The sequence below is a fragment of the Leuresthes tenuis genome, unplaced genomic scaffold (genome assembly GCF_036924035.1).
Source record: "Leuresthes tenuis unplaced genomic scaffold, fLeuTen1.0.hap1 SCAF_110, whole genome shotgun sequence".
Taxonomy (NCBI): Eukaryota; Metazoa; Chordata; class Actinopteri; order Atheriniformes; family Atherinopsidae; genus Leuresthes; species Leuresthes tenuis.
Window position 1 is genome coordinate 30,711 of NW_027325464.1, and position 15,856 is coordinate 46,566.

The window sequence follows — 15,856 nt, forward strand, 5'->3', positions numbered from 1 at the left end:
GAGATTCACACCTACTCACAGCCGAACAACTCCGCTACCGCATTTGATGGTGTATAGTCGGGCATTCTCACCCTTTCTCATCAGCTTTTTGCAAATTATGATCTGACATTCACACCTACTTGCAGTCGAACAGCTCTGCTCCCGCTTTTGATTATGTATGGTTGGATATTCGAACCTTTTCTTAACTGCTTTTTATAAACTTTGGTTGGACGTTCACACCTTCTTGTAGCCGAACACATGCACTCCTGCTTTTGATGATGTATGGTTGGGCATTCGCACCTTTTTTTTACCCATTTTTCAGGTATTATGTGTGGACATTCACACCTTCTTGCAGCTGAACACCTCCTCTCCCACTTATGATCATGTGTGGTTTGATTTTCGAAAATTTTCTTTCATGTTTTCTAGCAATTATTGATGGACATTTAGACCTTCTTGCAGCTGAACACCACCTCTCCCGATTTTGATTATGTATGGACCGGCATTTTTACCTTTTCTAACACATTTTTCAGCAATTATGTTTGGAGATTCACACCTACTCACAGCCGAACAACTCCGCTTCCGCTTTTGATGGTGTATATTCGGGCATACGAACCTTTTCTTACCCGCTTTTTACAAACCAAGGTCGGACTTTCACACCTTCTCTTAGCTGAACAACTCCGCTCCCTCTTTTGATTGTGTACAGTCGGGTAATTTAACCTTTTCTTAGCCGCTTTTTACCATCTATGGTCGGACATTCACACCGTCTTACAGCGGAACACCTCCGCTCCCTCTTTTGATGATGTATGGTTAGGCATTCGCACCTTTTCTTACCCATTTTTCAGTAATTATGGGTAGACATTCACACCTTCTTGCAGCTGAACACCTCCTCTCCCGCTTATGATCATGTGCAGTTTGATATTCGAAAATTTTCTTTCATGTTTTCTAGCAATTATTGATGGACATTCAGACCGTCTTGCAGCTGAACACCTCCGCTCCCACTTTTGATGGTGTATAGTCGGGCTTTCGAGCCTTTTCTTCCCCGGTTTTTACAAATTATGGTTGGACATTCAGACCTTCTTGCAGCCGAAAACCTCCACTCCCTCTTTTGATCATACATTGTCGGGCATTCGCACCTTTTCTTACCTGCTTTTTACAAACCATGGTCGGACTTTCACACCTTTTAGTAGCCGAACAACTCCACTCCCGCTATTGATTGTGTACAGTCGGGTATTTTAACCTTTTCTTACCCGCTTTTTACCAACTATGGTTGGACATTCACACCTTCTTACAGCAGAACACCTCCGCTCCCTGTTTTGATTATGTATGGTTTGACATTCGCACCTTCTCTCACCCGCCTTTTACTATGGTCGGCCATTCACAGCTTCCTCTCCACCATACTTGTATGGTGGGATATTCACACCCACTTGCATCCGAAGACCTCCGCCCCCACTTTTGTTGATATTTAGTCGGTCATTCGCACCTTACCCGCTTTTGGCAAACTATGGCCTTCTTGCAGCCAAACACCTCTGATCTCGCTTTTGATGATGTAAGGTTGGGCATTCAGACCTTGCTTCACCTGCTTTTCACCAAATATAGTCGGACATTCACACCCACTTGCATCCGAAGACCTCCGCCCCAAATTTTGTTGATATTTAGTCGGACATTCGCACCTTACCCGCTTTTGGCAAACTATGGCCTTCTTGCAGCCAAACACCTCTGATCTCGCTTTTGATGATGTAAGGTTGGGCATTCAGACCTTGCTTCACCTGCTTTTCACCAAATATAGTCGGACATTCACACCTTCTTGCAGCCGAACACTTCCGCTCCACCTTTTAGTGTTCTATCACACCTTTTTTTCACCGCATTTTATACATTATGGTTGGAAATTTTCAACCACTCTCATCCGAAGACCTCTCCTCCCGCTTTTGTTAATATATTTGAACTTTAGTCGGACATTCAAACCTTCTTGCAGCTGAACCACCTCCGCTCCCTGTTTTGATCATATATGGTCTGGCAATACTACCTTTTCTTACCCGTTTGTGAGTAATTATGGCTGGACATTCACACCTACTTGCAGCCGAACACAACCTCTCTCGCTTTTGATGATGTATGGACCGGCATTCTTACCTTTTCTAACACATTTTTCAGCAATTATGGTCGGAGATTCACACCTACTCACAGCCGAACAACTCCGCTCCCGCATTTGATGGTGTATAGTCGGGCATTCTCACCCTTTCTCATCAGCTTTTTGCAAATTATGATCTGACATTCACACCTACTTGCAGTCGAACAGCTCTGCTCCCGCTTTTGATTATGTATGGTTGGATATTCGAACCTTTTCTTAACTGCTTTTTACAAACTTTGGTTGGACGTTCACACCTTCTTGTAGCCGAACACATGCACTCCTGCTTTTGATGATGTATGGTTGGGCATTCGCACCTTTTTTTTTACCCATTTTTCAGGTATTATGGGTGGACATTCACACCTTCTTGCAGCTGAACACCTCCTCTCCCACTTATGATCATGTGTGGTTTGATTTTCGAAAATTTTCTTTCATGTTTTCTAGCAATTATTGATGGACATTTAGACCTTCTTGCAGCTGAACACCACCTCTCCCGATTTTGATTATGTATGGACCGGCATTTTTACCTTTTCTAACACATTTTTCAGCAATTATGGTTGGAGATTCACACCTACTCACAGCCGAACAACTCCGCTACCGCATTTGATGGTGTATAGTCGGGCATTCTCACCCTTTCTCATCAGCTTTTTGCAAATTATGATCTGACATTCACACCTACTTCCAGTCGAACATCTCTGCTCCCGCTTTCGATTATGTTTGGTTAGATATTCGAACCTTTTCTTAACTGCTTTTTACAAACTTTGGTCGGACGTTCACAATATCTTGCAGCCGAACACCTCCGCTTCCGCTTTTGATGGTGTATATTCGGGCATACGAACCTTTTCTTACCCGCTTTTTACAAACCAAGGTCGGACTTTCACACCTTCTCTTAGCTGAACAACTCCGCTCCCTCTTTTGATTGTGTACAGTCGGGTAATTTAACCTTTTCTTACCCGCTTTTTACCAACTATGGTTGGACATTCACACCTTCTTACAGCAGAACACCTCCGCTACCTGTTTTGATTATGTATGGTTTGACATTCGCACCTTCTCTCACCCGCCTTTTACTATGGTCGGCCATTCACAGCTTCCTCTCCACCATACTTGTATGGTGGGATATTCACACCCACCTGCATCCGAAGACCTCCGCCCCCACTTTTGTTGATATTTAGTCGGTCATTCGCACCTTACCCGCTTTTGGCAAACTATGGCCTTCTTGCAGCCAAACACCTCTGATCTCGCTTTTGATGATGTAAGGTTGGGCATTCAGACCTTGCTTCACCTGCTTTTCACCAAATATAGTCGGACATTCACACCCACTTGCATCCGAAGACCTCCGCCCCAAATTTTGTTGATATTTAGTCGGACATTCGCACCTTACCCGCTTTTGGCAAACTATGGCCTTCTTGCAGCCAAACACCTCTGATCTCGCTTTTGATGATGTAAGGTTGGGCATTCAGACCTTGCTTCACCTGCTTTTCACCAAATATAGTCGGACATTCACACCTTCTTGCAGCCGAACACTTCCGCTCCACCTTTTAGTGTTCTATCACACTTTTTTTTCACCGCATTTTATACATTATGGTTGGAAATTTTCAACCACTCTCATCCGAAGACCTCTCCTCCCGCTTTTGTTAATATATTTGAACTTTAGTCGGACATTCAAACCTTCTTGCAGCTGAACCACCTCCGCTCCCTGTTTTGATCATATATGGTCTGGCAATACTACCTTTTCTTACCCGTTTGTGAGTAATTATGGCTGGACATTCACACCTACTTGCAGCCGAACACCACCTCTCCCGCTTTTGATGATGTATGGACCGGCATTCTTACCTTTTCTAACACATTTTTCAGCAATTATGGTTGGAGATTCACACCTACTCACAGCCGAACAACTCCGCTACCGCATTTGATGGTGTATAGTCGGGCATTCTCACCCTTTCTCATCAGCTTTTTGCAAATTATGATCTGACATTCACACCTACTTGCAGTCGAACAGCTCTGCTCCCGCTTTTGATTATGTATGGTTGGATATTCGAACCTTTTCTTAACTGCTTTTTACAAACTTTGGTTGGACGTTCACACCTTCTTGTAGCCGAACACATGCACTCCTGCTTTTGATGATGTATGGTTGGGCATTCGCACCTTTTTTTTACCCATTTTTCAGGTATTATGGGTGGACATTCACACCTTCTTGCAGCTGAACACCTCCTCTCCCACTTATGATCATGTGTGGTTTGATTTTCGAAAATTTTCTTTCATGTTTTCTAGCAATTATTGATGGACATTTAGACCTTCTTGCAGATGAACACCACCTCTCCCGATTTTGATTATGTATGGACCGGCATTTTTACCTTTTCTAACACATTTTTCAGCAATTATGGTTGGAGATTCACACCTACTCACAGCCGAACAACTCCGCTACCGCATTTGATGGTGTGTAGTCGGGCATTCTCACCCTTTCTCATCAGCTTTTTGCAAATTATGATCTGACATTCACACCTACTTCCAGTCGAACATCTCTGCTCCCGCTTTTGATTATGTTTGGTTAGATATTCGAACCTTTTCTTAACTGCTTTTTACAAACTTTGGTCGGACGTTCACAATATCTTGCAGCCGAACACCTCCGCTTCCGCTTTTGATGGTGTATATTCGGGCATACGAACCTTTTCTTACCCGCTTTTTACAAACCAAGGTCGGACTTTCACATCTTCTCTTAGCTGAACAGCTCTGCTCCCGCTTTTGATTATGTATGGTTGGATATTCGAACCTTTTCTTAACTGCTTTTTACAAACTTTGGTTGGACGTTCACACCTTCTTGTAGCCGAACACATGCACTCCTGCTTTTGATGATGTATGGTTGGGCATTCGCACCTTTTTTTTTACCCATTTTTCAGGTATTATGGGTGGACATTCACACCTTCTTGCAGCTGAACACCTCCTCTCCCACTTATGATCATGTGTGGTTTGATTTTCGAAAATTTTCTTTCATGTTTTCTAGCAATTATTGATGGACATTTAGACCTTCTTGCAGCTGAACACCACCTCTCCCGATTTTGATTATGTATGGACCGGCATTTTTACCTTTTCTAACACATTTTTCAGCAATTATGGTTGGAGATTCACACCTACTCACAGCCGAACAACTCCGCTACCGCATTTGATGGTGTATAGTCGGGCATTCTCACCCTTTCTCATCAGCTTTTTGCAAATTATGATCTGACATTCACACCTACTTCCAGTCGAACATCTCTGCTCCCGCTTTCGATTATGTTTGGTTAGATATTCGAACCTTTTCTTAACTGCTTTTTACAAACTTTGGTCGGACGTTCACAATATCTTGCAGCCGAACACCTCCGCTTCCGCTTTTGATGGTGTATATTCGGGCATACGAACCTTTTCTTACCCGCTTTTTACAAACCAAGGTCGGACTTTCACACCTTCTCTTAGCTGAACAACTCCGCTCCCTCTTTTGATTGTGTACAGTCGGGTAATTTAACCTTTTCTTACCCGCTTTTTACCAACTATGGTTGGACATTCACACCTTCTTACAGCAGAACACCTCCGCTACCTGTTTTGATTATGTATGGTTTGACATTCGCACCTTCTCTCACCCGCCTTTTACTATGGTCGGCCATTCACAGCTTCCTCTCCACCATACTTGTATGGTGGGATATTCACACCCACCTGCATCCGAAGACCTCCGCCCCCACTTTTGTTGATATTTAGTCGGTCATTCGCACCTTACCCGCTTTTGGCAAACTATGGCCTTCTTGCAGCCAAACACCTCTGATCTCGCTTTTGATGATGTAAGGTTGGGCATTCAGACCTTGCTTCACCTGCTTTTCACCAAATATAGTCGGACATTCACACCCACTTGCATCCGAAGACCTCCGCCCCAAATTTTGTTGATATTTAGTCGGACATTCGCACCTTACCCGCTTTTGGCAAACTATGGCCTTCTTGCAGCCAAACACCTCTGATCTCGCTTTTGATGATGTAAGGTTGGGCATTCAGACCTTGCTTCACCTGCTTTTCACCAAATATAGTCGGACATTCACACCTTCTTGCAGCCGAACACTTCCGCTCCACCTTTTAGTGTTCTATCACACTTTTTTTTCACCGCATTTTATACATTATGGTTGGAAATTTTCAACCACTCTCATCCGAAGACCTCTCCTCCCGCTTTTGTTAATATATTTGAACTTTAGTCGGACATTCAAACCTTCTTGCAGCTGAACCACCTCCGCTCCCTGTTTTGATCATATATGGTCTGGCAATACTACCTTTTCTTACCCGTTTGTGAGTAATTATGGCTGGACATTCACACCTACTTGCAGCCGAACACCACCTCTCCCGCTTTTGATGATGTATGGACCGGCATTCTTACCTTTTCTAACACATTTTTCAGCAATTATGGTTGGAGATTCACACCTACTCACAGCCGAACAACTCCGCTACCGCATTTGATGGTGTATAGTCGGGCATTCTCACCCTTTCTCATCAGCTTTTTGCAAATTATGATCTGACATTCACACCTACTTGCAGTCGAACAGCTCTGCTCCCGCTTTTGATTATGTATGGTTGGATATTCGAACCTTTTCTTAACTGCTTTTTACAAACTTTGGTTGGACGTTCACACCTTCTTGTAGCCGAACACATGCACTCCTGCTTTTGATGATGTATGGTTGGGCATTCGCACCTTTTTTTTACCCATTTTTCAGGTATTATGGGTGGACATTCACACCTTCTTGCAGCTGAACACCTCCTCTCCCACTTATGATCATGTGTGGTTTGATTTTCGAAAATTTTCTTTCATGTTTTCTAGCAATTATTGATGGACATTTAGACCTTCTTGCAGATGAACACCACCTCTCCCGATTTTGATTATGTATGGACCGGCATTTTTACCTTTTCTAACACATTTTTCAGCAATTATGGTTGGAGATTCACACCTACTCACAGCCGAACAACTCCGCTACCGCATTTGATGGTGTGTAGTCGGGCATTCTCACCCTTTCTCATCAGCTTTTTGCAAATTATGATCTGACATTCACACCTACTTCCAGTCGAACATCTCTGCTCCCGCTTTTGATTATGTTTGGTTAGATATTCGAACCTTTTCTTAACTGCTTTTTACAAACTTTGGTCGGACGTTCACAATATCTTGCAGCCGAACACCTCCGCTTCCGCTTTTGATGGTGTATATTCGGGCATACGAACCTTTTCTTACCCGCTTTTTACAAACCAAGGTCGGACTTTCACATCTTCTCTTAGCTGAACAACTCCGCTCCCTCTTTTGATTGTGTACAGTCGGGTAATTTAACCTTTTCTTACCCGCTTTTTACCAACTATGGTTGGACATTCACACCTTCTTACAGCAGAACACCTCCGCTACCTGTTTTGATTATGTATGGTTTGACATTCGCACCTTCTCTCACCCGCCTTTTACTATGGTCGGCCATTCACAGCTTCCTCTCCACCATACTTGTATGGTGGGATATTCACACCCACCTGCATCCGAAGACCTCCGCCCCCACTTTTGTTGATATTTAGTCGGTCATTCGCACCTTACCCGCTTTTGGCAAACTATGGCCTTCTTGCAGCCAAACACCTCTGATCTCGCTTTTGATGATGTAAGGTTGGGCATTCAGACCTTGCTTCACCTGCTTTTCACCAAATATAGTCGGACATTCACACCCACTTGCATCCGAAGACCTCCGCCCCAAATTTTGTTGATATTTAGTCGGACATTCGCACCTTACCCGCTTTTGGCAAACTATGGCCTTCTTGCAGCCAAACACCTCTGATCTCGCTTTTGATGATGTAAGGTTGGGCATTCAGACCTTGCTTCACCTGCTTTTCACCAAATATAGTCGGACATTCACACCTTCTTGCAGCCGAACACTTCCGCTCCACCTTTTAGTGTTCTATCACACTTTTTTTTCACCGCATTTTATACATTATGGTTGGAAATTTTCAACCACTCTCATCCGAAGACCTCTCCTCCCGCTTTTGTTAATATATTTGAACTTTAGTCGGACATTCAAACCTTCTTGCAGCTGAACCACCTCCGCTCCCTGTTTTGATCATATATGGTCTGGCAATACTACCTTTTCTTACCCGTTTGTGAGTAATTATGGCTGGACATTCACACCTACTTGCAGCCGAACACAACCTCTCTCGCTTTTGATGATGTATGGACCGGCATTCTTACCTTTTCTAACACATTTTTCAGCAATTATGGTCGGAGATTCACACCTACACACAGCCGAACAACTCCGCTCCCGCATTTGATGGTGTATAGTCGGGCATTCTCACCCTTTCTCATCAGCTTTTTGCAAATTATGATCTGACATTCACACCTACTTGCAGTCGAACAGCTCTGCTCCCGCTTTTGATTATGTATGGTTGGATATTCGAACCTTTTCTTAACTGCTTTTTACAAACTTTGGTTGGACGTTCACACCTTCTTGTAGCCGAACACATGCACTCCTGCTTTTGATGATGTATGGTTGGGCATTCGCACCTTTTTTTTTACCCATTTTTCAGGTATTATGGGTGGACATTCACACCTTCTTGCAGCTGAACACCTCCTCTCCCACTTATGATCATGTGTGGTTTGATTTTCGAAAATTTTCTTTCATGTTTTCTAGCAATTATTGATGGATATTTAGACCTTCTTGCAGCTGAACACCACCTCTCCCGATTTTGATTATGTATGGACCGGCATTTTTACCTTTTCTAACACATTTTTCAGCAATTATGGTTGGAGATTCACACCTACTCACAGCCGAACAACTCCGCTACCACATTTAATGGTGTATAGTCGGGCATTCTCACCCTTTCTCATCAGCTTTTTGCAAATTATGATCTGACATTCACACCTACTTGCAGTCGAACAGCTCTGCTCCTGCATTTGATTATGTATGGTTGGATATTCGAACCTTTTCTTAACTGCTTTTTACAAACTTTGGTTGGACGTTCACACCTTCTTGTAGCCGAACACATGCACTCCTGCTTTTGATGATGTATGGTTGGGCATTCGCACCTTTTTTTTACCCATTTTTCAGGTATTATGGGTGGACATTCACACCTTCTTGCAGCTGAACACCTCCTCTCCCACTTATGATCATGTGTGGTTTGATTTTCGAAAATTTTCTTTCATGTTTTCTAGCAATTATTGATGGACATTTAGACCTTCTTGCAGCTGAACACAACCTCTCCCGATTTTGATTATGTATGTACCGGCATTTTTACCTTTTCTAACACATTTTTCAGCAATTATGGTTGGAGATTCACACCTACTCACAGCCGAACAACTCCGCTTCCGCTTTTGATGGTGTATATTCGGGCATACGAACCTTTTCTTACCCGCTTTTTACAAACCAAGGTCGGACTTTCACACCTTCTCTTAGCTGAACAACTCCGCTCCCTCTTTTGATTGTGTACAGTCGGGTAATTTAACCTTTTCTTAGCCGCTTTTTACCATCTATGGTCGGACATTCACACCGTCTTACAGCGGAACACCTCCGCTCCCTCTTTTGATGATGTATGGTTAGGCATTCGCACCTTTTCTTACCCATTTTTCAGTAATTATGGGTAGACATTCACACCTTCTTGCAGCTGAACACCTCCTCTCCCGCTTATGATCATGTGCAGTTTGATATTTGAAAATTTTCTTTCATGTTTTCTAGCAATTATTGATGGACATTCAGACCGTCTTGCAGCTGAACACCTCCGCTCCCACTTTTGATGGTGTATAGTCGGGCTTTCGAGCCTTTTCTTCCCCGGTTTTTACAAATTATGGTTGGACATTCAGACCTTCTTGCAGCCGAAAACCTCCACTCCCTCTTTTGATCATACATTGTCGGGCATTCGCACCTTTTCTTACCCGCTTTTTACAAACCATGGTCGGACTTTCACACCTTTTAGTAGCCGAACAACTCCACTCCCGCTATTGATTGTGTACAGTCGGGTATTTTAACCTTTTCTTACCCGCTTTTTACCAACTATGGTTGGACATTCACACCTTCTTACAGCAGAACACCTCCGCTCCCTGTTTTGATTATGTATGGTTTGACATTCGCACCTTCTCTCACCCGCCTTTTACTATGGTCGGCCATTCACAGCTTCCTCTCCACCATACTTGTATGGTGGGATATTCACACCCACTTGCATCCGAAGACCTCCGCCCCCACTTTTGTTGATATTTAGTCGGTCATTCGCACCTTACCCGCTTTTGGCAAACTATGGCCTTCTTGCAGCCAAACACCTCTGATCTCGCTTTTGATGATGTAAGGTTGGGCATTCAGACCTTGCTTCACCTGCTTTTCACCAAATATAGTCGGACATTCACACCCACTTGCATCCGAAGACCTCCGCCCCAAATTTTGTTGATATTTAGTCGGACATTCGCACCTTACCCGCTTTTGGCAAACTATGGCCTTCTTGCAGCCAAACACCTCTTTTCTCGCTTTTGATGATGTAAGGTTGGGCATTCAGACCTTGCTTCACCTGCTTTTCACCAAATATAGTCGGACATTCACACCTTCTTGCAGCCGAACACTTCCGCTCCACCTTTTAGTGTTCTATCACACCTTTTTTTCACCGCATTTTATACATTATGGTTGGAAATTTTCAACCACTCTCATCCGAAGACCTCTCCTCCCGCTTTTGTTAATATATTTGAACTTTAGTCGGACATTCAAACCTTCTTGCAGCTGAACCACCTCCGCTCCCTGTTTTGATCATATATGGTCTGGCAATACTACCTTTTCTTACCCGTTTGTGAGTAATTATGGCTGGACATTCACACCTACTTGCAGCCAAACACAACCTCTCTCGCTTTTGATGATGTATGGACCGGCATTCTTACCTTTTCTAACACATTTTTCAGCAATTATGGTCGGAGATTCACACCTACTCACAGCCGAACAACTCCACTCCCGCATTTGATGGTGTATAGTCGGGCAATTCTCACCCTTTCTCATCAGCTTTTTGCAAATTATGATCTGACATTCACACCTACTTGCAGTTGAACAGCTCTGCTCCCGCTTTTGATTATGTATGGTTGGATATTCGAACCTTTTCTTAACTGCTTTTTACAAACTTTGGTTGGACGTTCACACCTTCTTGTAGCCGAACACATGCACTCCTGCTTTTGATGATGTATGGTTGGGCATTCGCACCTTTTTTTTACCCATTTTTCAGGTATTATGGGTGGACATTCACACCTTCTTGCAGCTGAACACCTCCTCTCCCACTTATGATCATGTGTGGTTTGATTTTCGAAAATTTTCTTTCATGTTTTCTAGCAATTATTGATGGACATTTAGACCTTCTTGCAACTGAACACCACCTCTCCCGATTTTGATTATGTATGGACCGGCATTTTTACCTTTTCTAACACATTTTTCAGCAATTATGGTTGGAGATTCACACCTACTCACAGCCGAACAACTCCGCTACCGCATTTGATGGTGTATAGTCGGGCATTCTCACCCTTTCTCATCAGCTTTTTACAAATTATGATCTGACATTCACACCTACTTGCAGTCGAACAGCTCTGCTCCCGCTTTTGATTAAGTATGGTTGGATATTCGAACCTTTTCTTAACTGCTTTTTACAAACTTTGGTTGGACGTTCACACCTTCTTGTAGCCGAACACATGCACTCCTGCTTTTGATGATGTATGGTTGGGCATTCGCACCTTTTTTTTACCCATTTTTCAGGTATTATGGGTGGACATTCACACCTTCTTGCAGCTGAACACCTCCTCTCCCACTTATGATCATGTGTGGTTTGATTTTCGAAAATTTTCTTTCATGTTTTCTAGCAATTATTGATGGACATTTAGACCTTCTTGCAGCTGAACACCACCTCTCCCGATTTTGATTATGTATGGACCGGCATTTTTACCTTTTCTAACACATTTTTCAGCAATTATGGTTGGAGATTCACACCTACTCACAGCCGAACAACTCCGCTACCGCATTTGATGGTGTATAGTCGGGCATTCTCACCCTTTCTCATCAGCTTTTTGCAAATTATGATCTGACATTCAAACCTACTTCCAGCCAAACACCTCTGATCTCGCTTTTGATGATGTAAGGTTGGGCATTCAGACCTTGCTTCACCTGCTTTTCACCAAATATAGTCGGACATTCACACCTTCTTGCAGCCGAACACTTCCGCTTTTAGTGTTCTATGAGGCATTCACATATTTTTTTTCACCGTATTTTATAGATTATGGTTGGAAATTCTCACCCACTCTCATCCGAAGACCTCTCCTCCCGCTTTTGTTAATATATAGTCGGGCATTCGAACCTTTTCTTACCCGCTTTTTACAAATTATGGTCGAACATTCACACCTACTTGCAGCTGAATACTTCCGCTCCACCTTTTAGGTATGTTTGGTTGGCATTTGCACCTCTTTTTATACTGATTGCTGAAGATTAAGTTGTTCTTTCTCAAACTACAAATTTTTTTTAATTGTTGAAACTTGATTTGAAGTTGATAAATAAGGAGGACAAACAGTTTTAAGTCAGGCTGATAGAAGGAATTAATTTTATAGCAAAATCTGTATTTCGTCATATGTCGAGAGATGCTTATTGCTGAAGAAGTTCTTTCTCATTCTACAAAGTACAACGTTGTTTATCGTTGAAACTTGATTAGACATGAATAAATATGAAGGACAAAGCAGTCTTAACTTGGTTTGAGTTAATGAATTCGTTTTATAGGAGAATCCGAATTCGTGCATAACTCATAAAATAGAGCTTATTTTCGGATTCCTGAAGAATGAGTCTGGTTCTTTCTCATAATACAAAGTTTGTTGTTTATTGTTGAAACTTCATCAGAAGTGAAGAAATAAATGAATGCCTATCAACAAATTGACCTTCTGTTGACCTTCGGGGAGGTGAGTATCTTCACTAGACTCACCTGTCTGCTCTTCCTCCTCATTTAGCGACTTAAAACTGTTTGTCCTCCTTATTTATCCACTTCAAATCAAGTTTCAACAAATAAAAAAATGTTGTAGTTTGAGAAAGTACAACTTAATCTTCAGCAATCAGTATAAAAAGAGGTGCAAATGCCAACCATACATACCTAAAAGGTGGAGCGGAAGTATTCAGCTGCAAGTAGGTGTGAATGTTCGACTATAATTTGTAAAAAGCGGGTAAGAAAAGGTTCGAATGCCCGACTATATATTAAAAAAAGTGGGAGGAGAGGTCTTCGGATGAGAGTGGGTGAGAATTTCCAACCATAATCTATAAAATACGGTGAAAAAAAAGGTGTGAATACCCCATAGAACATTAAAAGGTGGAGCAGAAGTGTTCGGCTGCAAGAAGGTGTGACTGTTCGACTATATTTGGTGAAAAGCAGGTGAAGCAAGGTCTGAATGCCCAACCTTACATCATCAAAAGCGAGATCAGAGGTGTTTGGCTGCAAGAAGGCCATAGTTTTCCAAAAGCGGGTAAGGTGCGAATGTCCGACTAAATATCAACAAAATTTGGGGCGGAGGTCTTCGGATGCAAGAAGGTGTGAATGTCCACCCATAATTAATGAAAAATGGGTAAAAAAAGGTGCGAATGTCTAACAATACATTATCAAAAGCAGGTGTGAATGTCAGATCATAATTTGTAAAAAGCTGATGAGAAAGGGTGAGAATGCCCGACTATACACCATCAAATGCAGGAGCGGAGGTGTTCGGTTCTGAGTAGGTGTGAATGTCCGACCATAATTGCTGAAGAATGTGTTAGAAAAGGTAAGAATGCTGGACCATACATCATCAAAAGCGGGAGAGGTGGTGTTCGGCTGAAAAAAGGTGTGACTGTTCGACTAAAGTTTGTAAAAAGTGGGTAAGACAATCGCACAATGCCTGACAATGTATGATCAAAAGCGGGAGCGGAGGTGTTCAGCTGCAAGAAGGTCTACATGTCCATCAATAATTGCTAGAAAACATGAAAGAAACTTTTCGAAAATCAAACCGCACATGATCATTAGTGGGATAGGAGGTGTTCAGCTGCAAGGTGTGAATGTCCACCCATAATTCCTGAAAAATGGGCAAAAAAAAGGTGTGAATGCCCAACGATACATCATCAAAAGCAGGAGTGGAAGTGTTCAGCTACAAGAAGGTGTGAACGTCCAACCAAAATGTCCGACTATATTTGGTGAAAAGCAGGTGAAGCAAGATCTGAATGCCCAACCTTACATCATCAAAAGCGAGATCAGAGGTGTTTGGCTGCAAGAAGGCCATAGTTTGCCAAAAGCGGGTAAGGTGCGAATGTCCGACTAAATATCAACAAAATTTGGGGCGGAGGTCTTCGGATGCAAGTGGGTGTGAATATCCCACCATACAAGTATGGTGGAGAGGAAGCTGTGAATAGCCGACCATAGTTTGGAAAAAGCGGGTAAGAAAAGGTTTGAATGCCCGACTGTACACAATCAATAGCGGAAGTGGATGTGTTCGGCTACAAGAAGATGTGAAAGTCCGACCATGGTTTGTAAAAAGCGGGTAAGAAAAGGTGCGAATGTCCGACAATGTATGATCAAAAGAGAGAGCGGAGGTTTTCGGATACAAGAAGGTTTGAATGTCCCACCATAGTTTGTAAAAAGCGGGTAAGAAAAGGTTCGAATGCCCGACTATACACCATCAAAAGCGGGAGCAGAGGTGTTCCGCTGTAAGACGGTGTGAATGTCCGACCATAGTTGGTAAAAAGCGGGTAAGAAAAGGTTAAAATACCCGACTGTACACAATCAATAGCGGGAGCGGAGTTGTTCGGCTACAAGAAGGTGTGAAAGTCCGACCATGGTTTGTAAAAACCGGGAAGAAAAGGCTCGAAAGCCCGACTATACACCATCAAAAAGAAGGTTTGAATGTCCATCAATAATTGCTTTAAAACAAGAAAGTAAATTTTCGAATATCAAACCGCACATGATCATAAGCGGGAGAGGAGGTGTTCGGCTGCAAGAAGGTGTGAATGTCCACCCATAATTCATGAAAAATGGGTAAAAAAAAAAAGGTGCGAATGCCTAACAATACATTATCAAAAGCAGGTGTGAATGTCAGATCATAATTTGTAAAAAGCTGATGAGAAAGGGTGAGAATGCCCGACTATACACCATCAAATGCGGTAGCGGAGGTGTTCGGCTCTGAGTAGGTGTGAATGTCCGACCATAATTGCTGAAGAATGTGTTAGAAAAGGTAAGAATGCTGGACCATACATCATCAAAAGCGGGAGAGGTGGTGTTCGGCTGCAAAAAGGTGTGACTGTTCGACTAAAGTTTGTAAAAAGTGGGTAAGACAAGGTGCGAATGCCTGACAATGTATGATCAAAAGCGGGAGCGGAGGTGTTCAGCTGCAAGAAGGTCTACATGTCCATCAATAATTGCTAGAAAACATGAAAGAAACTTTTCGAAAATCAAACCGCACATGATCATAAGTGGGATAGGAGGTGTTCAGCTGCAAGGTGTGAACGTCCAACCAAAATATGTAAAAAGAAGTTAAGAAAAGGTTCAAATATCCAACCAAACATAATCAAAAGCGGGAGCAGAGCTGTTCGACTGCAAGTAGGTGTGAATGTCAGATCATAATTTGCAAAAAGCTGATGAGAAAGGGTGAGAATGCCCGACTATACATCATCAAATGCGGGAGCGGAGTTGTTCGGCTGTGAGTAGGTGTGAATCTCCGACCATAATTGCTGAAAAATGTGTTAGAAAAGGTAAAAATGCCGGTCCATACATCATCAAAAGCGA